The sequence below is a fragment of the Calonectris borealis genome, chromosome 2, assembly GCF_964195595.1.
Source record: "Calonectris borealis chromosome 2, bCalBor7.hap1.2, whole genome shotgun sequence".
In the NCBI taxonomy this organism is placed as follows: domain Eukaryota; kingdom Metazoa; phylum Chordata; class Aves; order Procellariiformes; family Procellariidae; genus Calonectris; species Calonectris borealis.
This window is the reverse complement of record NC_134313.1, coordinates 145,861,538-145,886,013: the sequence shown is the minus strand read 5'-3', so window position 1 is coordinate 145,886,013 and position 24,476 is coordinate 145,861,538. Positions and strand designations below refer to the sequence as shown.

General features: G+C 39.0%; 1 protein-coding gene across 2 annotated transcripts in view; it reads left to right on the top strand.

Moving 5' to 3' along the window:
- Window positions 1–24,073, top strand: part of CDK14 (cyclin dependent kinase 14) — a 330,096-nt gene extending 306,023 nt beyond the window's left edge. The window contains exon 15 of one of the 2 annotated variants that reach the window (XM_075143809.1): window positions 23,123–24,073. The gene's annotated coding sequence lies outside the window, so the exon portion shown is untranslated. The remainder of the gene's footprint in view (window positions 1–23,122) is intronic. The other variant, XM_075143808.1, reaches the window with a different exon arrangement.
- The last annotated feature ends 403 nt before the right edge of the window (window positions 24,074–24,476 follow it).

Genomic DNA, 24,476 nt, shown 5'->3' with positions numbered 1-24,476 from the left:
GTTAAGAAGACAGGGCTTCAGTGTGGGAAGAGGCAAAGTGGAGGACGATCCCTGCAAGTGAATGGAGGATGGGTAACGACTGGGTGAGGGCAGGATGGTAATCTGCTGTGAAAAATAACTGCAAATGCATGTGTAAGTGAATGCCAGGATGAGGGTTTTGTGACGAAGAGATTAAAAGGCTTACTGTGCAAGTGGGTGGTGGTAGTTACGGTAAGGAGAAAGGGAGGTTTCTAACTTACTTCTGCTTAAGGTGGTAACTTTTTTTTTTTGACAACTTTGCAATCTTTACCAGAGTCAGCAATTCTTAAAGTGGTCCCCATGCCCATGGTGGATGCTCCACAGAACCAGACTGAACAGTAAAACTTCAGAACTTTTCAGAGGAAGTTTGAAGGTTGCAGAGTCCTGTTGGTTCAGATATTTGGGAGGCTTTAGTCTAAATCATACCATTTGGATTGTTTCAGCAGCTCATACTTCACAACTGTGCAGTTTGTAATCAAGATGCTTTCTCAGTATTTTATGCTTGGCACCTATATTTCATATTTTCCATTGCTGAAAGTGAATACCAGTAATTGTAAAATTGTGGAAACTGTTTTGAAACAGCATAAAATTGTTATAGTGTAGTATATATATAGCTATGGTATAGTTATAGTCAACTTTTTAACTTTGCAGACAGATGTGGTTTGATAAAACCTTGTTGTTTGGATACCTCTACCAGCTTTCAGCTTGCACAAGATTGCCAGAAGTGCGAGACATCGTCTACTGTCTAGTCATCTCATTCGTTCCATATTTCAGCCAAAATAAATTCTGTGTTGCCCTACCCATTTCCTTCTTTCCTCATGCAAGATGTCAGCTCTGTATCATTTTTTTTTTTTGTCAGGGAGCATAGTTTTGTTCATCTGGTTGAAACATCCTAACAATGAGAATTACAAATATCCAGATTCTGTGGATTGTCTACAACAGATGACAGATAGGGCATTCGATATCCTGTAACTGTCCTCTGAAACAGGTGATTTGTGATAACCCACAAATCAGAACTATGTGTTTGCTACCTACGTATCCTAATTTTAGGGTTATATTAAGATGATAAAGCTACTGATTTCATAAAAGTGAAGTTTCATGAGGAGATACTAATAAGCATTTTATGGGAAACTATTGACAAATGTATACAAGGACAGACATTTATGTATATTAGTTGTAGGATTCAGGAAATGTGAACGTCTGGTTTCTCTTAATAGTCTCTTCTACTATTTAATTAATAAGAATTATTTTTATCTCATTCATGTCTGACCTGAAGAATTCATGAAATGTAGTTCTCTCTCAGTCAACACATCTCCACTGTGTATACATATTCAACATATCTTTGTGAACTTAGTAAATCCATCTGTTTGAAAGGACAATGAGAAATTCTGTGTTAAACTGTGGTCTGCTACACACATGTCCATTCTCCTTTTATTTTCTTTGAACACAGAACACAGTAAAATGTATTGTACAGCGTACCAGTTTGATATCACTTTGATAGACATGATGTGACCTTATATACACAGTGCAGTGTACTCTAATCCGTGGTCTCCCAGCTCCCACTCTGCAGGATTTCTGCGATGTTGATGGAACCCTGTGATTTCGCAGAGCAGCTGCGGTGACCCCTCGCCCTGCTCACTGCTGCTGACAGCTGCCTACCATGTGTAGAGGAAACCTCACAGACTAAAATCTCCCTCATAAAGCAAAGATCTTTAGATAAACATGCAGGTCTGATCATGCTACTACTTTAAAAATAAATAGTTTAAACCCAGAACTTTTTGTGTGCTAGAAGAGCGGTAGCTAAATATTCAAGGCATTCTGCCTGGTAAAAATAATGGATATGTGACACACTGTCTCCTTTTAAAAAAAGAAAGAAGAAAAGTTTAGTATAAACAATGAAAGGCATCCTAAGCGTAAATAATCTGCATAAGAAATTAGTTAATCTGTCTGGTAGGACAGGTTTGACTCGCTAAACAAGGCTCATCAGGTTCTTCTGGTTTATGTTTAAGAGTAGTGTCATAACTACCTGAAGTCAGAAAAACGTAGCCACCCAATAATTCATGTATCAAATGGGAAAGGCCAATTTCATCTGAATGGTAACTTTTACCCACATTGTAGATTTACTTCTATCAGGATTTTTATTTAAGAAAAAATAAAATGGAATGGAGTTTAAAATGCAACAGAAGAACAAAGTTGGGTGTGATTTAAAAAAAAAAAATACTAAAACTTTAAATCATTATTAGGTAAAAACAGGTTGGCATTGTACTTCTTAAGGCATTTCATTCACATACAATACCAAGAGTTATATCATTGCTAATGTTTTCTTGATGAGCTACCGTCATCTTTTGTCTTGCTGTCATAGTATTACACTGATGTACCTTCCCCATTTGGGTAGAGGTCATTATCCTGGTGCCCGGTTGCGTTGCCTCTGCTGAGCAGGTTAACTGCTTGAGGTCTTTTATCTAGACAAATATTTTACCAGCACTTTTGCTCCACGATGACACAAACTGTTCCTCAGAGGTCAACTCCAGACAAATTAACAGTGCTGTGATAGCATGTTCCCTGTACGTTCACACACTCATTCAGACCCATGGGAGTAAAGGTATCAGCTTTGTGAAATGAATTTAAAAAGTGATTAAAGTGTCCTTTTTTTCCAAGATTTGCTTCTCCCAAGTAAGTACTTGTCTGTTGTCTTCATATAGTATTTTTAAGTGTCAGTGTAAAACTGAGTTGTCCAAAGAATGGCATTTTACAATGAATTTTGACAACTGTATGGTAATCACAATAGCCAATTCTCACAAATAAAATGTGTGCGTAATGAGCACAAGTCACAGTTCACACATTTTTGATGTGTTAGCTAATTCTATCAATATCTTCCCTTAAAATAGTAGCTATTCCCTGGGCATTTTTTGGTAGTTTCTTTCTGTGCATGAGTGATAATCAAGAGGCCAAATAACAAGTGAGAAAATGCCCTAAAGCTTGCTCAGCTGGGCTACAGTTTAACAACATCTAGGTGATACGGGTACTCCACAGGCAGATAACAACATTAAAACAAGATGTAAAAGCCTGTTAAAATGCATTTTTAGGGTACCAAAGCTTTCAAGAGATAAAGTAGAAGTTCATTTTAATGTTCATTTCAATGACTTCATGTTGAGTCTAATACAGATGTGTATGTTTAACAGTAAAAAACAAAGAGGTGGGAAGAGGAAGAAAACTTTGGTGTTAGGAACTAACTTCTATACTATCAATTTTAGGTAAAAAGGTCTAACAAGTACATATTACTCACGCTCAGGGTTTTATTAGATTCTGTCAGCCTTGTCCCACCCAGAAAAAGATGTGTACAAGAGCTAATCCTCTGCATCTCTTCATAGGAATTTGAGGGTATTCCTTGATTTGTGAAACAGTATTTGATATGACCTTGCTGAACAAAAGTGATGAGCGCTGTAATTTGTCATGCAAAGAAAAGTCTCTTTTCATCTCCTGTTCATACAAACTTCAATTTAGGAATGTAGTTGAACAAATATTTAGCTTTAGGGATGTGAGTAAGACCTACTGAAGCAAGTGAAGTTTCTAGAGGTGCCAGTATGGGCAATAGGAATTCTTGTCTCAATCTGGACTATATTTCCTTTAAAATTTAAAACTTTTAAGCTTAGAACGACAGAGGCAGGATCGAGGTCGCTTGCCTTCCCGAAGATCTAAAGGTATCAACGTGTAGTAGGATTTCAGTATTTATTGCTTTAGCTGCAAGTATTTAATTTATGTTGAAAATACTAATACACAAATTTAACTCCGTAATTCCCGTCTCTTCCTGCCTCCCACGGGGAAAACCACATTGACTTCAAATAAGCTCTGTGTGGGTACCGGTCTCTTTGCAAGGAGTCCCTTAAAGGGTCAGGGCTACAGTCTTCATATAGTAGTAAAAAAATGAAGTTCAGTTTTATCCATGTGTGTGCATAAAAGCAGAAATATATGTATATCAAGGTGTGTCTTGTTGCTTCATAACTTACAACAAAGTGCACCTCTGAGCTTTGGAGCCAACGCTTACTGGTCATGGGTGATGGCTGCAGTCGTGTTAGGAATACATCTGCTGCGCAGAGAATCTGAGGGAACTTGCTGTTTGTATCAGCAATACTTTCATTTTTTGTTAGTTAGGGTGGTTGGGGGTTTGGGCTTTTTTTTTAAAGTAGATCTTCTTCAGTAGTACACACAAAAAAGATTGTGGAAGACTTTTTGTGTATGAAAGCATTGGGAGCCAGAGTGAAAGAAAATTGTTCTTCAGTCTGAATTACGATTTAGGCCTAGCAAAGGCTTAGTTCTTTGGACTGGTTTCACTCTGGAGTGCAGGGAGATTTTCAGGTGAATAGGAACTGATTAAATTAGTGCTTAAATTAATGAGTGATGTCTTTTCACAGCATGTCTGCTGTCTCCACTGGGGATTAGACTCAGTCTGCCAGGAAGGATACGGGGCTCATCTGAACTACTGAGACCATAAGGACGCAGTGAGGGTATAGACAACTGGCATTTTTATTTTTCAGTTAGGGCAATTAGTTGCGTTAGCTTAATCATGTCCACGTAGCTTGGTTCTTGCAAGGAAATTTTCTGCTTTGGTACTAAAAAATGATCAAAGACTGTCACTAGAATTTGATTTTTGTTTGTTGTATGAGTTCATTTAGAGTATGCCAGCGGCTGCTGCAGCCAGTGAACCTAAATAAATGTCTGTTGGATATCTATTTAGCAGCAGGCTCCAGTTTTTTCAGCACCGTCTCCGTGTAACCTTTTAATCTAGTTCTTGTCTTTGACTTTTCATATTTTATGTATTTAACCCCTTGATGCAGATATTTTGCATTAAGTGCTTTAGAAATCCTGATTTACTGCCTCAAGGGATTAACCAGAATTCCAGTATTCTTGCTTTATCTACATTCATTTATACAGCCCATTTATTTCTAATAAATACATTGGCCAGATCATATTTCTCTGCACACTCTAAGCCCTGAAAATAAATTTATGCAGTGACATAATGAAAATAATAAAAACTGTCTTGCATATTGCTCTTATTCTTGCTTTAAATATCAGCTTCCAAAGGCACAGTGGGTTTATATTCTCCAAGTAAACACCACCTTTGAGGTTCACGCTGCAAAGCTCTAATTTTTAGTTGACTTCTAAGAGGATTTAATCAAACTACAGGATATATGATTCAAAGCAAAAAATGTAATTAAGAAAAATCTTTTTCTGTAGGCAAAGAGCAGCTTGTTTTCATTAATTTTATGAAGAATGTTGTTTTTCTTGGCTGAAAACTTAAACTCATGGGACAAAGGGAGATTTATGGGGTGATCCACAAAATCACACAGGTTTTGTGTTGCAATGCTGTTTTGCACTGACCACTAGAGTCCCTATAGCTGAAAGTTTATCAGCGTTTCTTTTTATAAATCTCTATTTTCAGAAAGGGCTTTTATTCAGAGATTAGCTTTGAGCTAAATATACGCACACAAAGTCTCAGTGTATATGTAGTGTGGTAAGCATGTATATTTTAATGTAAACAATTTATAATACTTTAAGAGCTCTTACATTACAAGGAAAAATGAAACTGAAGTAAGGATGGCTATTTAGACCTCCCATTCATATCCTGCGTGCGCTTCTTTGTCATTATGCTTTATTTATACGTATGGCACTCTCCAGCAGTTGCTGAAAGCCACTAGAATAGAAGATCAGAGACATGATGTCTCTTGCCCTAATCCTTCAAGGTGTCAACACCACTTGTGAGGTGCTTGGGCCGAAGACCTGTGCGTTGTATAAAGTTTTCACTTTTGTGATCGTTAGACTGGAGGTACAGAGCCTGAGATAAGGCTGGGTTATTGGGCGGCTGTTTGGCTTATTTCTCCCTTCTGAGTTTTGACCCCTTAGATTTGAAGTTCAAATTCATCTTTAACTTTGACGCACGTATTTTTAAACCAAATAATATGTTTATTTAGTTAACTGTATCAAATGAAATACCTTTTGTATCTTTAAAAATCTCTCTTTAAGAAGATCAGTAGTTCACGAACAGTAATGAAACAAATATCTTAACAGAATGCTCTTTCATTCCCTGTAATGTCAGCAAGAGTGTCTACTTGTTTAATATTGTAGTAAATAGAAAAGTTCATGGTTCAGTGCTTAAGCCTCTGAGCTGTCTCCCCAACTGTTCCTGGCTGCCAGTATTTTACTTACTCAACAGGAAACTAATTTAATTAGTACAAAGAACAGGCCAGTACAGATGCCTGTATGAAATTCTTTCAGTTTTTAGAAGGCATACGCTAAAGTCCCTACATTAGATGGAAAAACAGAGATCATAAAATTTACACAATGGAATATCTGTTATCCTGTATTATCAAAGGTTGCTGTCTCAAATTATGTTACTGTGGTCTTGCAACATCAAACCAGACAAAATATTTCAGTTGAAAGACGTAGAAGATTATAGTAAATTTGAGCCAGGCTTATGTTTAATATTACGAATCTCTTCATTCTATGTGACTAACTGCAAAGATGTACCGTTAGTTCTTAGCAACACTGTCTTCTCCTAAACTCTGCTTCAAGAACGTTATTAAAGTGGCAAATTCAAACAGTAGTTAGGAAATACAAAAATCAAGGTTTCAAATTTAATTTCCTCCACCTGTGGTTTATGCATTCATCTACAGTCTTCATTTACAGGATCATTTACTATTATTTCTTTGGGACCTCAAATCACTTCTTTACAGGATAATGGATTGTGAACACAGATGGATAGTTAATGTTTCTTTTCATCTTCATCATTCAGTGTTTGATCCTATGCATTATGGCTACACCATCCATAGCCTGCACCAGATACGCAATCATTAATTTCCATGGAGGCTTTTCGTGATGCACTGTATCTTAGTTCCTTGACAGCATTGGGAAGCCACCTTCACAGTACCTCCATGAGCTAAGATGGTACGGAGGTGTCCATTTTACACACTAGGAGCTGAGGCACAGGTATTAAAATGGCAATTGTTAAAAATAAATCAATTTTTCTTGCCTGATTTCTCAGAGCTCCTAGCATCTTTTAGTGCTTAATATGTTCAGATTGGATTTCATTTTGCATTGACCTCAGTTGGAGCAGTGAATGCTCAGTGTATCAGCAGCCCAAGCCAGGAACCATCTTGGATTATACAGAAAATGAGAGTTGCCAAGTGAATTCCTGTTATAAAAAAATTAAATGAAATAGGTTAATATAACTTCTCTAGCATGACGTAGGAGCTCTGATAAAACTTTTCTAGCATCATGTAGGAGCTATGGCAGAAGCAGGACTCAAATGCAACTTTCTAGGCATTCAGCTACTGAAACTTTCTTACTTTTTATCATCTCCTGCTCAACTTACTTGAGACCTTCCAACTTCCACAATAAAGGAGTCAAAGGTCTTATTTTCAATAAAAAATTTTGTCTTACAGAAGCAGCATATAGTTTGAACAGTGAATGTGGTACGGGTCTCACTGTGGGGCAAGCAAATAATCACGTTAAAGACTACTACAGATGTAGGAGGGATTAGATCCAATATTGCACAAGCATTTTAAACTCATTTCAGGACTTGTAATTTCCCAAATTTTCAGAAACTGAGGAAGTGAAAGAAAAAACTGTCGGTGTATGCAATCATACTGATGCCTTCTTTCACCTTCATCAAGATGTGTTGTCAGTGGGATTCATACCTTTCAACCCACAGTGTGAGGCCAGTAGGTAGCAGTAGGAGGTGATTATCCTCTGTGTCAGGCTGACACAAGAGAAAACACAGTGCACTGTGCAAACAAGCTTACCTGCTGGTTCTTGGACAGGAGATAATGTTGTGTGACCCAGGTCCTACTGCTGCTGCTGAAAAGACGTGTAGCCTCCTGGCTGTACGCTGTTTGCCGTCTGCCCTCTGCCTCTCCGTGTCTCCTTCTGCCCCTTTTCTTGACAGTCACGTCCCTGTTCCCTAACCTGGCGCTTCAGCCTGTTTCCCCTCTCCTTGTCAAAACGGAGTCAGCCATAAGATTACACTCAATAGTGCCTGTCCTGATTACTGGGTGTTTGACACAAAAGGTATTTTTTAATACTGCTGTAGTGCTTAACTCCCCCTTATTACCCCCCTCCTCCCAAAAAATTGGTATTTGCAAGGATGGGAAGAGGAGTCCATCCCTCTCCTTATCCAAGTTAAATGTTATGAAAGTTGTTCTTTCTCTTTCAAGGTGTTATCCTTCTGTCTGTTTTGTTTGCCTGCCTGTCCTCGTCAAAGATTGAATCGCTGAGAACATGGCAAATCCTGGCTTTCTTGTTTAACCACTATTAATCACTTGACATTGCATTTAGAGCTAGTTTGCACAAGATATGTGAAAAGCAAAGAGCTTCACTGGCATGCTGGCTCAACTGCCAGGAACGTTTTCCCCTCCCATCTGCTGCATTCATTATTATTTAAAAGCAAATCAGGAGCCAGAATTGGATTAGCAGAGTGGGTGGCACCAGTGGAAAACAAGCTCTGTGTTGGCAGTCACTCTGCCAAGTTCATGTGAAATTGCCCATTTTAGCTGGCAGCTTCAGCTTAGCTTGGTGTGATGACATATGGGCCTGGAGGGTAAGAATCTATTTCCATATTATAGCAGCTTCTGCTGCGAAACCTCATAGTTTGTAGCTGTGTGGTTGCCTGGCTTCAGCTGCAGACTGCCCTCCTGGTCTGCTCTGCGATGCTGGGCTCCTTGGCTGTCGCCTCGGCTTTTACCCAAGGTCTCCTCGGTGGCTTTACCTATTGTTGACACCCGGTTTGCCCCCAGCTACTCCATTGGTCTCAAGCCATAAGCATGTTGAATGTCAAGAAGCAAAACAGGGAAGCTCATAACCCCCTCATATGTGGGGCCCCCAGAATCAAAGGAGAGAAATCAAGCCCTTGCTTTGACTCTTAAGGGTCAGGAGTTTCTCAAAACAGCAGGGATATGTATTTTATGTTTGAAAAATAAATAACATAGCGTGTATGTTATACGTCAACTCTAAACTCAATCACCTCATAAATAGGCATTTACAAATGAAAAATTAACTTCTTTAAATTAATAAAAATCCCCTGTTTCAAATATTAATGTTCTAAAATTTTCCAGGATATGATTTCAGCGTCCAGTGTTGTCTATTGTACTTCTGCATAAAGGAAGTTTTGGTGCCTTGCATTGAAATCCATGTGACAGGGGGATACCACCAACTTAGTCAATTCTGTAAAATAAGCTCAAAGATATTTCAGAAACCAGACTGCCCCTAAGTCCCTCAGCTGTGATTAGTGAGTTAACAATAACATTTCTTATTTCAGAAATCTCTTTTTCATCCTCCACTTACTATATAAGGAAAATAATTAAAATAACTCTAGGCAAAGCCCTTTCAAAGCACAAAGTATGTATCTCTGAGTTTACAGTACCGTTATTGTCGGTTATTACTTGTAGGGATATAAATGTTCTGAGGAGGGAGAGTTACAGGCTGCTGACATGCCTTTAAACTATTTATTATAATTTCCAGAATTTCCAGTGCCTTTTTTGATCAATTTTTTTTTTTTTTTTTTTTTACTTTGGGCATGCTCTACTGCTGGACCTTACTTTAGAAACCTTTGTTTCGGGGATAGTGAAAGGGGGCAGAGAAACCTCGCTGGTGAGAGTATATGATCCACTTCTGTGCAATGCGAAAAATGGGAGAGTTTATTCCTATTAATCTTTGTTATCACAGCCTGTGCACGGTAACAACCCCGGTCTAATGTAATTTGACAAAGGTGGACAAAACACGGTGCGTGATGCCATTAAAAAACCCCAAGCACTTGTAATGAGGAGATCAGCTGCACCTCAGAAGATGGGAGCCAGTGTGCAGGTCTGCCTCCCCGCCTGTGCCCGTACCTCTCTGCTCACGCTGGGGCGGGGGCTGCTTATGCATGACATGACTGTTGTCACCTTCCTGCAGTTAGTTCAGCGATGACGGGTTGAGAGAAGTGTCAGGAAACAGGCAAATATGTCCCAATCAATGATCAAAATCTAACACTCTTGAATATGTGTGTATTTATCACCAAATGGCTGCAAAATCAGAGCATAATGCACCAGTAAGGCGGTTAGATAGTATCACTATTAATATATCAAACCAAAGGCCTATATTTTGGAAGGATTTCAGTCTGTGATGAACTCAATTTATGAAGTCCCTGCTGGGGGCGAGAGATGTGATCGGTGCTTAGGCTCCAGTGGCAGCGCCTTTGTCACTGCCCAGGCGGAGACCTGAACACATCACTTAGGCACTTTGTTCATTCTTTATATGTGAGCTAGTTACTCATTTCTTACATATGTAACTGTTATCATCCTTCATACCGAAATTGTATTTTGTTTCTGGATGAAATTAAAAGAAGGTTATCATTTTTTGGAAGGGTCTCATCTGAGATAATGAGATAGGGTCTCAATCTGAGATAATAGGCAGTGTTTATATTCAAAAGCTTGTATTTAAGGTAAAAAGGGATAATTGTATACAGAAAGTCACACTATCTGTTTGTAGAGAGCAACACGATGTTCTCCTGGTGCATCTATTTCACCTTCTTTTGATAATTAGACCCAGAGCATGCCTGTTATAGAAATGCTGGGTATCGTTCTGTATTGTTATTATCTGCCCATCTGTTCTTCTCTTTCTTTCTGTCCTTGTAACAGTTTTCAGCCTCATACATTTGATATTTTTCGTAAAGACTAGCTACACTTTACATGACTCATAAGATGAATACAAGCTAATCAGGTGGACTGAACTTCAGTCGCCACGAACAAATGAGGACTTACTGTAGTGCAGTGCTGTTCAGTAATGCTAGAGAAGTTTCAGTTTGAGAAAAGCCATCGTAAATGAATTTATGTGCCCACCCAGATTTATTTTAATTAAAATCATCCATGAGTCTTGGCTGTTGCTTTGACTACTAAGTACTTACAAATAAGCTTAATAGACATGTTTGTTTTTTCCGCAGCTGTAAAAATACATATTCTGCTACATGATTGTTTTTGTATCTGATTTATTTAAATAGAGTTACGTAAAGATGCAGTTTATAGGGCAGGTTAAAGGGTCAAAATCCTATTTAATTAACTTATACCCACTTGGGAAGCAGCCAAGGTAAAAGAATGCAGTGAAAGTAAGCTTCAAATAATATGAAATCTTTGAAAAGGACTAACCACCTTTGGTGAAAGGTTTTCCTGTTCTTAACCTTGTGTCATTTAAACTATTTAAATGAGCTATGCAAAACCTTACATTTATAATGGAGCTTCAAAAAAAAAGATTAAGTATTTCTTGCAGTTACAAGGAAAATGATGCTTATGGCAGTGAAAGAACAGCCTTTAGTACTCCATCTTACCATGATCCCTGTCTTTGCATACCGCAAAATGCACAGTATGTTGCACCTGATTTGACATTGTTGCACATGTATGAAGCCTCTCAAGTGTGTGAGACTGCTTTTTAAAAACATATAAGTCTTTCAAAATACAATTAGGAGTGGGGAGGAAGCCTCTGTAATATCTGAAGGAGGCCTGATTTTCAAAGGGTGTGGATGCTGCACAGTTTCTAAAAGTTGTGTCTATGAGAAGTACCGCATGTTGGATTTCCCAAATGATGTGTTATATTTGAACATCTTAGTCATACATGTGGAAAAGGTTCTTACCACAGCCAGAGTGGGAACACTGAGAAATAAAATAACTGAGCTGCTTTGTGATCTCTTTATATGCTAGATAGGATATCCTCATTGCTGTAGTGATGTTCTGTAGAGGTGCCAATTCTGGAACATTTTTTCCATTTAATGCCACAGAGACTGCACTGTGGAAGTATTTCTGTTTCAGCGCTCCATATGGTTTTGTATGTAAAAATGGAACTGGCAGGAAAAAATGCAGCTGGCCTAAAGCTGCCAGTAACTATTTTTAATGTTATAGATTCTCAGCAAGAATCCCAAGTGGGAGCTGTACAGGTAAGTACCAGCAGAGCCTATAGGGAATGAGCATGGAGGCAAGCAGTATTCCATATAGACACCATTGCATTTCCTAAACTCCCTGCCCCATTGTAGTCTTCAGAACTGTTGGGTTGGGAAACAATTCAGGCTTGAAAAGGTCAACTCCAAAGACTTCCTGATCTCTCTCTGAATACCATTGTATGGCATTCATGGTGTGGGTGGACACATAGCTTAAGAGCTTTGGACATAATGGTATTTGGAAATATATTTCAAAATTTAAACATGTCTATTACTTAAACTTGCCATTAATTTAATACACTATAATTGTGGGAAAGATCCTTCTGATTCAGCATGTGAGGTCTGCATTCTGTCTAATTTTATGTGTGCTTAAGGGTTGCAGTGCTGTCCTAAAAAATGTATTTTAATTGACATGACCACTTTGGCATGATGCTCAGTCTCTGAAAAGCCACAGCAGCAAATAGAATGTATAACCAGATGGTGCTTAGCTAGAAGGATCTTTGCTATCCAGAATGCAACTGCAATGATGTCCGTTCTGTCAAGCTAAAACAAAGGCATTCATAACTCCACATTCCATATTAATTAAGAATTCCTTGCTGATTTGAAAAGTACTCTCCTTTTTGGAAAAAAACTCTAGGAAAAACACTAACAAAAATAAAAATACAGGTGAAAATTGATTTTTTTTTTCTTTTTTTTTTAGTTTACCCATCCCTTTTTCTTCTTCCTCCTCCAGCTGAACATTCATTCTCTCTTCTCCAAAGAACTAACAAATATAACTTAATTCCAAACTGCCTGTAGGTACTTCCAGTCTACTGCAATGATTTTGGTAATGATAAACATTCACACTTTGTTTTCTTAATGTTTAGCATTTATCTGTGGGGACTAAGGTAGTTTATAGTGTTGTGATCCCTTGCAGAGGTATCTTTAAGTTCCAAGGAATCTTTGTTTCTCTAGCAAAATGGTCCACACCCATCTCAAGACTATCCCATAGCTACTTTGCACTGATTACACTAGAAGCATTAAATTTGTTCCAAGAGCACTTATCTCTCAAGAACTAACTTGGCTAACATTAACAATCACATGTATACAGAATGTCCTATTTTTAAGTACCTATGGATACTTTAATCTTTGCATGAGGCAGTGCTTATTTTTCGGGAGGAGGTGAATGCTAATGAGTCATCTGGCAGGCATTTAGTCTATCATATGTCATTTTCTCCAGCAGACTTCGCTTTGGGGATAAAAACCATGACAGGGGAAAACAGGAATAAATTTCCAAATAAATTCTCTGAATTTATTTAGTTGTTGTTATGGTAGGTGGGGGGGAGGGGAGGGAGATGGTGAGGCACATCATCTCATTTGGCTTTTGAGTTGGTCAGCTGTTGTGCTTCAAATAGAAGAAATATGCTTAAGTTCAAGTAGATAAATAGTACTGTTAAATAACAGTGACCATCAGTCCTGAGACGGGCAGTCAATAAGTTTCATTCATGATGTTTGGACTGGGGCAGAGTTGACCTGCTCTCCCTGAACTCTAGGGTTGTATTCTTCATTCAAAGCTAGATACAGACCTATAAAGAATCTGAAGCTTTTCTATCCCTTCTAAAGTCTCTGAAGTCTGGTTAAATATGACTTGAAGCTTCACAAATTGTTAAACATCTCCTTGATATGCTGGCAGACCAACGTATTTTTATTGCTTAAAAATGAAAACCAACCAAAAAAATCCAAGGAACTTTCAGTCAGAGGCATGGGCTCCCAGCCATCTCTTGTTTGCTGCTCCCTTGAAGCATGTACAGGAGATTATCCTTATTAGGCAATCTTACGAGTATTCCCAGATCTTTTGAGTATGGTTTTCTTCCTTTTTAATTAGTAGGTCATTATGCGACAACTTCTGTCTGCTCCCCTAAGCGGCCAGCTAAGGCAGATTTCACTGTGTTTCTGGATACCTGAAAATAATTAGCCATTTGTGAGTTGGGAAGTGGCTTCAGACTTTAGAAAGTGAAGCTTTGTTATGAGTAATGCACTGGGGAACTGCTGTTGATGAAAAATAAGGATGTAATTCCACGTTTTTGTCTTTGCAGGCAAAAACACCGTGATAAATTTCTGCCTAGCTCTATCCAGGCAGTTCCTTCTTGCTCCCTCCTCAGTTTCCAATTCCATTAGTTGTGCTGGTGCAACTGTTTATAAGTTTGGTATAAACTGGATGACTGTCCCACTTCTGACACTTTTAGTGATCCAGTGTGCAGGGAGTCCCACAGACAGTTTTATCAGGGCAAGTGACAGGGACACAAGTTGCAGGGCAGGAATAAGGAGTGAGGTTTGTGAGCAGTGGGACTTGCTTAAGCTGGCTTTGCCAGAAAGATGAGACACAGTGGAAGGGTACCACAGCTCAGCTCACTTGCACCCAGTTGCTTGTGGTTGAATCTCCAGGCCCTTGGCTGTTTGGTTTAGCAAGAGAGTGCAATGAGGAAATCTCTTCACCAGCTCTTCCTGGTGCTCCTTTTCTCCAGAGAGGGGTTCAAACCAGTAATAAACCTGTTAACCAGAGCACTAATGGCTGTATATCATTTTCCAACAGGTATTTCCTTTTCTGAGTTCTATGCAACCATAACTGATAGGCTCCTTTTTTATTTTTTTTCTTCTTTCAGATGTTTTAATTAAGCTACATACAAATTTTGTTCAGGCATAGCATTTACTTATCTGTTTCAGAGTAGAGAGCTGGTGCTACAGCTGAGATAAGGATCCCATTGTGTCAAACACTGGCAAAAATTGTAGGTTTAGGTTGTCTCATTATAGATCCAGGGAGACAGCATTTCTCCAGTTCACGTTAGTCAGTTCCTCTTTGGCAGGCTTTTTTGCAACTTATCAGGGTGAGAAACATAGCAATTTAGACACATCACGTTAGTCAGGAAAAAAAGAAAAAGAAGGGGGGTTGGCGAGGGCTCGTTTGGGTTTCTTGCATATTGGAATCTAGAAAACTTTTGAGTTACATCCTACAGTTTTTCTACTGATATAATCACGAGTGAAAATTTATGCCTTTATAGGGATTCAATTTCAGAGGAGACAAATCTTTAAGCCATTAAAAATATAAGCAACACACTGAATCCTGAAGCCTTTGGAAAAGGAAAAACAAACCAGGAGGGTGTAAGAAGTTGTAAGGATTTGGCTGTTTGTCAGGTTTGAGAAGTATGTTCTTGCAAACAAGTAGCACTAATATTTTTCTGGTCTTGATGTGTACCAAAATCCTCAGCTTGCTTTTTTGCTTTTAATAAGGTTTCTATGGCTTTGCTTGCAAACTATATTGAGCTCAATAACACTGCTATTTTTGTAGTATATTTGTCTGAAGTATTAGTTTTCCCAGAGCTCACTCACAGAGGGCTGTGCTTTATTCTCGAAAACTAGAAGACATGTAGTGGATTCAGTCCTGGCCATTTTTCATGTGAAGCCTTATTCAAATGGTAATTGTAAAAGGCTTTGTGGACTTTGTTCTCAACTCAAAGAAAAAACTTCAGCTGTGGGCAGCTAGGGTAGGAAAGAATTTTTGCTGAAAGACTCCGAGAAAACTAATTTGGAAGTTACCACAGCCACTCAAAAGCGAAAGATACACCTACAAATCAACTGTGAAACCAGTCATGTTATCAAATATCATTGGAAGTTAATATTGTGAATAAAATATATTACAGTGAGAATCAGGACTTGTATTCCTTTTTTTTCCTAGCAAGACACACTATGAAGGAGTTCATTATAATATTTTGGAGAGACCTGTGTGCAAAGTATGCACGGTTGGTTTGCAATTATTGATACGCATATATGCTACTTAGCAACTGGTGTATAATTTAAGGGTAAGTTTTGGCTCTTCAGAATCAGCCTCCCACACTGGGCTGTTGGATGCATGTTTACAAAGTCCTAGGTGATGTAGGGCTTTCAATTTGGACTTTTATTGTACATAAAGGTACAATTTAGAAAACTCACAGTCCAAGTAAGGATTTCAACAACTTCCAAAGTTTGTGGCTGTTCTAATATTGCATTTTTGTTAAATTTAAGTGTATTTATGTAATTTGAACTATTGGTGGCTCCAGCTAAAATTGGGCACTCATTTTGGGAGGCTGGGATATAAAACAGAGCCCCTGTTACAAAACAGAGGTTACAGGGGGATAAAGTGACTTGTCTGTGGTCACATTCAGTAGCAAAGCCGAAGTCTTGCTTTCTGCTTTCCAGCCCCATATCCACTGTGAAACACACCTCTCACCTTTAAAAGGTTATGTCACTTATTTAATATACATACACTTATAAAATCATTTAGTTTATAATTGTGTTACTACTCTAACTTTTCTTTTCTGACTAGTTTACAGTCCTTGTCCAGCACTCATTTCTTTTAGGGTCATCCCCTCGCACCCACCCTGAAACTGCAGTCACCTCCCAGACGCAAATCCCTTTATTTGGAGTTGCGGTGCTCCGCTCAGAGGCAAAGTCCACCTGTGAAAAATTCTTTGTGGGAAGAAGAATTCTTAGAACAGGAACGTGTCCATATGCAATCTGTATTATGATTCATATGTTAGAACTGTAGAGAAGAATATACAGCAATTTTCATCACTGAGGATAGAGTCTGGGAAATCCAGTGTGTATGAGAATACCAACGCAGTAATTAAGACACAGGGGAAAAAGAGCAGGAAAAAATTAATCAGTAAATCCTTTGTTACTTATTTGTGAAATGTGGTTTACTTTTAATGACTGATAGTAGTTATTATTATAATGTGTAAGTATCCCATACAGTGCTGCGTCTGTGAAAGAGTAACAGCCAACCATTGCCAAGATAATCCAGAGGTGTCATTTAAACATTAAATGAGATTAAATATTGCTAAAGAAATGTAAAGTGAATTGGAAAAGATGTGGCCCGTGTGAAGCGAGGAAGGTGAGGATGTTCTCTCTTCATTAAGTTATGCCCCATCCTACGAAAAAGATTGGAAGTCGCATTCATTGTGTACTTGGCAAAGGAGGTTACATCTGATGTTTTGGCCACACAGGTGACTAGCACATATTTAGCTAAGGCTTCTTTAATTCTTTAGTTACGGCGGTGCAGGATCCTGAGTTGACACTTTAAACTGACCATGTCAACACGGGCCTTTGACACAAGCTGAAATTAAATTGTAATAATTCAGCCTCATTCAACTCCTGAAAGTTGCTTTGTAGACACATCACAGAAAAGAAGATATTTTGTTCCAGTGCTATTTTAGAAGTGATGCAAATCCACCATTTTCCTGTGTGTTACGAGGTATTTGAGTTCAGGCATCACATAACAGCCTATAGCAGAAAATATTTTCTTCAAACCCTTCTCAGTTTGTAAAAAAATCATAGTTTTTCTAGTGTCAATTTTTTTTTTCAAATAAATTTTTAATGACAGCCTTAAGTCTTGCCTCTTCTGTGTATTTTGGGGCATGGATAACTAGAGAAAACTAAAGCCCAGCAGAAAGCAATTTTAGTAATCTTATATTTAGCCTTAGTGAACAGTATTCCTTGGGAAAACACAAACAAGGTATAGTCCATCGAAGAAAAGCTTTCAACAAAGCTAGGCTGTGTACTGAAATAATCTTTGAACTAACACCTCTGAAGATATGCAGAGCAACTTTATAGGCAGCAGTCTACTGAGCCTCATCCATGGGGTAATTCAGAGCCTGAGCTAACAATACTGCAGATCATTTATTTTTCATATATTAGAACAATTGCATTTCTTTTAAATCTTACAGAGGTAAAACTTCCCTGTGAAAGAGAGCACTCTGTGCAGTGTGACAATTGCATATTTTAAAGCATATGTGTATAGAAATGTCTTCATGTACCCATGCTTTCCACACACATTCAGACTCATACGTGCATATTATTTGTATGTTTGCATTTGTGCACATACTATATAGTATACTCTAGACACAGATATAAAATGTCTATGCATGTATATATGTATATATTTATTTGAAGGGGAAAAAGAATTTATGGGAGGCTGGCCAGATTTAATTTGTCTTCTGTATTTAGCACTTAAGGGCTTATATACTCAGTTTGCTCAAAAGAGTGAAGAAGTACTCCTTGCTTATGCCTCAAATCAGAAATGCATGAAGTGCAGCTGCAGAGATAATACATTCTCCCCAAAGGCTTTGGCTGAGCAAATTAGGTGTCAATGGGGTGCCTGCGCAGGCAGTACTCTCTCTAATTAGTCTCTTGAGCCTAGTTGGTGGCGGGTATAAGATGATCTAATCAATTGGTCTGTGTCTGATGGTACGTGTAAAAATCCTAGCAGGCAGAGCTGTCTCCCACAGGTCACTCACCTGCACAGCAGGAACGCTCATTTTCATTTTTCATCTCTTCCATCACATGATGCTGACAGTTGGTTTTAAGAAAATTGAATCCAAAAAATATCTAGTTCATAGGGCATGTAGGTCAAAATAAAGTTGCATTATGGGTATTGGTGATCCAATTAATTAATATTTATAGCAACGAGTTGCATGTAGATATTATCTGAGCGCAAATAGTATTGATAATGTTTGGTTGGCTTTTTCAAACGACTTCTCTAACAAAGGTAGGAATAAAAGGTGTGGGGAAAAAATTCACCTGTTAATAGTATACTTTTTTTAGAGAGGGTGAACAGTATCTGTGGGGTGTGTGTGTATGGTGAAGCGGAAAGAACATGCATGTTGTTGATGATCTTAAACGTTTCAGCTCATAGCGAATACAGTACTTCCAGTTGTCAGCTCACATTTTTATTTTAAATCTGACGTTGTAGAATGAATACACTTATAATAATGCTAAATCAGCTGCAACATAAATAGACCTGCATTCTGAGTGTGCTTTGCATGCTAAGGACTCTGCGGGAGCACAGCTCTGCCCTATGTGATAATTTATACAAAAATTAAAAGCACCTAGAGAAGGATGCTGATGCTGCCAAAAGGAGCATGTAGTGATTTGCATTTTTAAAGGAAAGGACACTCTTTTACTAATTAAAATAAAGAAAAATATTTGGGATTTAGTCACCCTCCTCTGCCTCATGTCTTGAGAGCATGATTAATGTTTAAATTACAGCTTTCGTATCCCTTCCTAGAACCACTGTTACATCAACAGCTACTGCATTCTGAAGTTGGCCTCTGCCATTTTTAAGGTGGGTTAACACCTTATTTTATCCCATTCGGGATCTGGGACAAACAGGATGTATGTAGCAGATGATTTCTCTAGATAACAAACATACAATTGAGTTATTTGATTTAGGTCACTTGATATTTCAAGCACATCATTAACTTGCTTGTAATCTTCTATTAGGTTTAGTAGAGACATCATGAAAACCAAAAGTACCTGGACCTGAGGTGAAAAAATACAAGTTCATTTTTAAGGCAGTCTGCTACATTTCAGTTTTTGTTGTTTTTTTTTTTTTTTTTCCCAAAGGAGATCTGAAAGAACCCTATTTTGCTTTTGGGAAATCACAAGTTGTAAATATTCCATTTAACAATTTACGCTTTTATAAGCAAAGCTGTGACCAGAGGCCATAAACACAATCTGCCAAGTCACCAGGCAAAACTTTGATTTGTATGATCAGGAAAATGTATTCAATTCTAAGCAAGGATATTTCTAAAATATATCTTAAAAAATGCAAATGTGGAATTCTAAGCCATCTGGGAACTGAATGGCAGCACTGTGTAGAGGACCGTGCCTCAGGTCTTGGTTGTGTGAACAACTGATGTTTCAGTTCCAGAGCCCCACTGAAGAAACAATGCTTTTTTAATAAAAAGATTGGTTCACACCAATCTAAAGTTTCATGTTGGTTTTTTTGTGGATTTTCTGCTGTGGACAAAGAGACACCCTTCTCTTCTTCCAGTTTAGGGGAGGTGTCTATGTGATGTGACACAATGAGTCTCATCTTAAAAAAAAACCAAAGCGAAGAGAAGGACATCTTGTCCCACAGCACAGCGATGACAGCCCTCCTCTGCGAAGTGGCATATCCGTGTTCGGTTTCTTCCTCTGCCTCAGCATAGGTAGACCTCTATTTCCCCTAGCCCAGGAGAAGGCTGGCACTCCACAAGGGCATTCCGAGGCCAAGGGAAGGGATTGACTCCACTTTGAATCGACAATAAACATACAGTGAATTAGGGATTCAGATGCAAATGTGATATATTCCCAGTGTATATCTTCCTAACCACCAGGCTTGTTTGTTGAGTCAAAGATCATGTAAAGATTTTATACACGGTGGAATTGTCTCGGCAGCCAAAACTGAGGGTTCAGCCTCAGAACAACCTGGCCATTAGGGTGCTGGTCTGAGCAGCGGGGGGCTGTCATGCACACCAGCTTCCCGAACTGGGCAGGCGGTGCATTTCAACACGGCTTCAGAGAGACTGTGACCATCAGCTGTTCCCTGGTTCCAGTTGTGCTGTCTTCTAGCTTTCCCCAGCCAGAACCACTGGGGAAATGTGGCATCAAATTGCCTTCTTTGCCAGGGAGTTTACTTTTTGATCTAGTCTAAATTTTGAGCCTATGCAGAAGGTAGGAGGTGGCATTGCCCACTGTACTGTTCCACAGGTTCTCGGCTTCGCGGGAAACCAGTTACCCCAGCTGCAGCACTGGCACAGCAGGACCCAGCAAAGCTGGAGCTGGTGGAGTTGTGATCATAAAACTGTCAACTGCCTTATACTGAGCCAGAGCAGGAAAACAAACGGGGTTCAGCAAAAAACTTTGCAATGTCCCATGCACATTTATGTAACCTCTGCTACCCTTTCTTAGTCCTCTGCGTTCTGCCCTTGGTCTGCATTGGTGCTGGCAGTGGTTGCCAGCATGCAAAGTTTTTTTTTGCCTGTGTTAAATGGTAGCAGCTGTCAGTTTGTTCATTTCTACGGAAGCTTTTAATGTTCTAGGACTTGATTCTGGAAGTGCTAAGCTTCTGATGAAGGTATTCCCCATTGCACAGGTTCAGGCCCTGCCCTGGAGAACATGTCATCAGCGTTGCCTACAGAGCCAAATTTGAAGCCAGCAATGTTGTATTGTCACTGAGAAATTGTAGCACAATCCTGGGAGAAGTGTGATGCTCATCTCCTTTAGAAATTGTCCTGAGGTCCACTGACAGAAAGGAAGAATTCTGTGTAATTAATGTAATTGCAGTTATTCTCAAATCTGAGCAATTGGTAACTCCATCCAGATCATTTGGTTACCTGTCCTAGATGTCCCTGCTGCTTATGCCAGTCTCTGGAACTCCAGCAATTTGGGCTTAGCCTGAAATCAGGCCATCTGTTCTGGATCTGGGCAGATGTGGCTTCCAAACTGCAAGCCTGCCTTCCACGGCTGTAGTGTGGGGTAAAATGCAAGCTCAACATTGGAAGGAGCTTTGGGAGTCTAGCTGCTTCTTTATAAGGAGGGGCTCCAAAGAGGTCATCCATAAAAGTGTTTTTGAAGGAAGGGGAACGTGGAGTTTGGGGAATACTGTCAACAGTGTTTCACCACTAAGCAGTTGTGAATCTCTGCATGTTCCAAACACTGCTTTTCTTTTTAAGCGTATGAAGAGTAATCTAAATGGGTCAACTCTAATGTATTCCTTGAAAAAAGATTTATTGGCACTTCAGCCAAGCACCTAGACCCTGGAGAAAGTGGGACTTTCATGTGGAATAGACATTCCACACAAACTCCAGAGGCGTTTAGGAACCAACCCAAGCAGGACTCAAGAGGTGGTAGACCAAGCTCCAAGAGGGCCCAAGATGCTGCCACACATCATTAAGAACAGGCTTTTGTTAATCCAATTCAGGTATTCTGGTGCTTAAAGGGCAGAAGAAGAGCTCTCAAGAACCGCGACAGGAACCCTGGAAATTATGAAAGTTAGACGTTGTGTAATGATTAAGCTGTTTTGATGAAAGCCACAATTAAAATTTTATGCTTGAAACTGCAGTTCAAAACTGATGCCTTGTTTTTCTCCTGCTTTTGAAATGAGGGCTAGACTAGATTCACTGGCACCTGCATCCAGTTTGATTTAAATAGTTTTAGGACATGCTAATACAAACCAGTTCCATGCTCAATGAATATTTCAGCGTTCTTTTTCTTAAGTGCTAAAATTCCTCCATATCTGACTGTCTTCCTGCAACTACATTTTAAAAATATAGCAGCTCTGTAGTTACAATCTTTGGTCTTGAAAAACCTTGCAAAACAAATATATTCTGAACTTTAGAAAACTACAGAATTTCTCAGAAAGTGTCACTTTATTACTTGGCATAGAATTCTACTTGGACATTTATTAAGAGTTAAATATGTTAATTATAAAATCCTTCCAATGGCTCCCATCCTTCAAGCCTTCATTTAGCCTTCACCTGGCTCTTCTTGCAGTTGTTGGATGCTTTGTTTTAAAGTAACGCTTCCCGTGTTCTCAGCCTGCCTCCTGTTTTGTGTAGATCTCGAAAACATGGTACCTTCTTGCAAGTCCAATCACTGCTTTGAGCCTATAAAAACAGGAATCAGCAGCAGTGCGAAAGACAATGTTAAGCAAAGCTATTGATATAATGTTTACTTTCTGTATATGAAAGGAGAGGTTTTAGTTATTTGCCTATTAATAGAAAAACACCGAAATAAAGGTGAATACGTGTAAATGCAGTGCAACAAGGAGCTCTGTGATCTGGCTGTGTTGCAGAAGTGTTCATGACATGCCCCAGGGTTCCTCAGATAACTCCTGGGAAGCAAACCTGAGGAGACCTTTTCAGAAGCTAGTTGCAAGCATGGCTGTGAAGGTGATCGCTAGGGACTCCATGAGAAAGGGGGCAAAACCAGCTTGTAAACTCCTGAAGCTGTGCCAGCGTTTAGCAACCTTCCTTTGCATTGACAGGGTGTGTCCACCTTTAGAGGAGCCAGCTGTCTATTCATGGCTGCCTATAATTTCCACGGAGAATGTGAGTGCTGATGGCACCTCTGAAGATTAGTGCTTGGGGCAGAGATACATGAATATAGATTAATATATCTCACTTAGGCAACCACCCTGAAAACAGTGATGTTTTTGAGGTACCAGCTTTAAAAGTGCTTTGGAAGTCTGTCCTTTGCTCTGAGCTGGTGTCTTCATAACCGGCTTTGGACTAACCTATTTTTTATCAAGTAAAAAATCATTAAAACATGCAATTCGTGAGGCTTATTATAATTTATATTGTTTCCTTACAGGATTAAATTTACCAGTTTGGAGGAGGGAAACAAAAACCTAATGAGGAGGCCGACACCAGGAAGGAACCACGGCCTGTTTCCTTTCTCTCTCTATGGTGGATTTCATTCAAAAGAAAATTGAAGCTGGCAAGACCCTGTTTTTTCCCCACAATTTATTTAAAACCTTGCACGCATTTGGATACCTTGTGATTTCAGACAACTATGTGAAGATTAAGCTTTTGCTTACTGATACATGGCATGTACTCTTTCAGTCTTTTGTGTTTGATTTTGTTTGATTTTCCACTGCAGCGCTGCATCTTTGTAAGGATTTTTATGCTTTCACCAGCAATGTCTTAAATACATGAAGACAACACATTTGGTGTTCACACTTCTTCAGTAACGACTGTACAAAAAAAGCCAATGGTGGCATAAAGGACTGTGTGTTTTCTTTGAGAGTTGTGCATATTTTGCAACCGATGGGAAGACTGTTTCTGCCAGAGCAAGCCCAACTTGTCTGATCGGCTGACAATTACAGCACCTTGCCACTATTCCTGAAGTGTTGTTGGGTTATTTCTTTTTTCATTATCTCCTCAGACCGTTCATATCCATTTTAAAAACATGGCAATAATTGCATGTTTACTTCAGTACTCTGAATTTGGTTACTCTGCTTAGGCTATGTAGCATGCCAGTTTTCAAAATAGGCCTGTGAGAAAGACAAAGCAAAAATGATGAGATGTACGCAGCTGACAGATATACAATGAATTCTTTATGTTTTTCTTCCCTGTAAGAATATTTCTTTCTTTTATGGGTCTTGGCTAACATCTCTATGTTTTTCCTCACACTATTTACCTTTTGGAATGTTTTCTTGAAAACAGAGATGATGAAACGATTCTGTTGAATTCAAGGCAGATACTAAGGTACAGAAAAGCTTTTGTTGAACGAGCCATTAAATCTAGCTGTGTTACTTTGCCGCATACAAAGCAAAGTGGAGAATTTTCCTTATCCCAAAGTGTTTGCCGTTCCACACCAAAGCACCTTTTGAGGTATTCTGAGCTGATTGGAAGGCACTACCAGATACTGTGTCTTTAGATAGCTTCTCTGAATGAATCATCAAATGCAAACTTTGCAAGAAACAAAGTTGTGTGATTTTAGAGAAGGAAGCCCCTGCTACATTTTGGTTCGGGAGAACATTGTGTTCAGGGGTGTGATAAAACTGCCCTGACTATATACAAGACTTTGCATTCAGAGAGGGCAGGGTATGATGCAAAAACCGCTGTTGAGTTATAGTCCTGCTCGGACAGAAACGCTTGCTAGGCAATATTACTCTACACATAAATTTGACATCCTTTGCTTGCTGGATGCATTGAATTACATT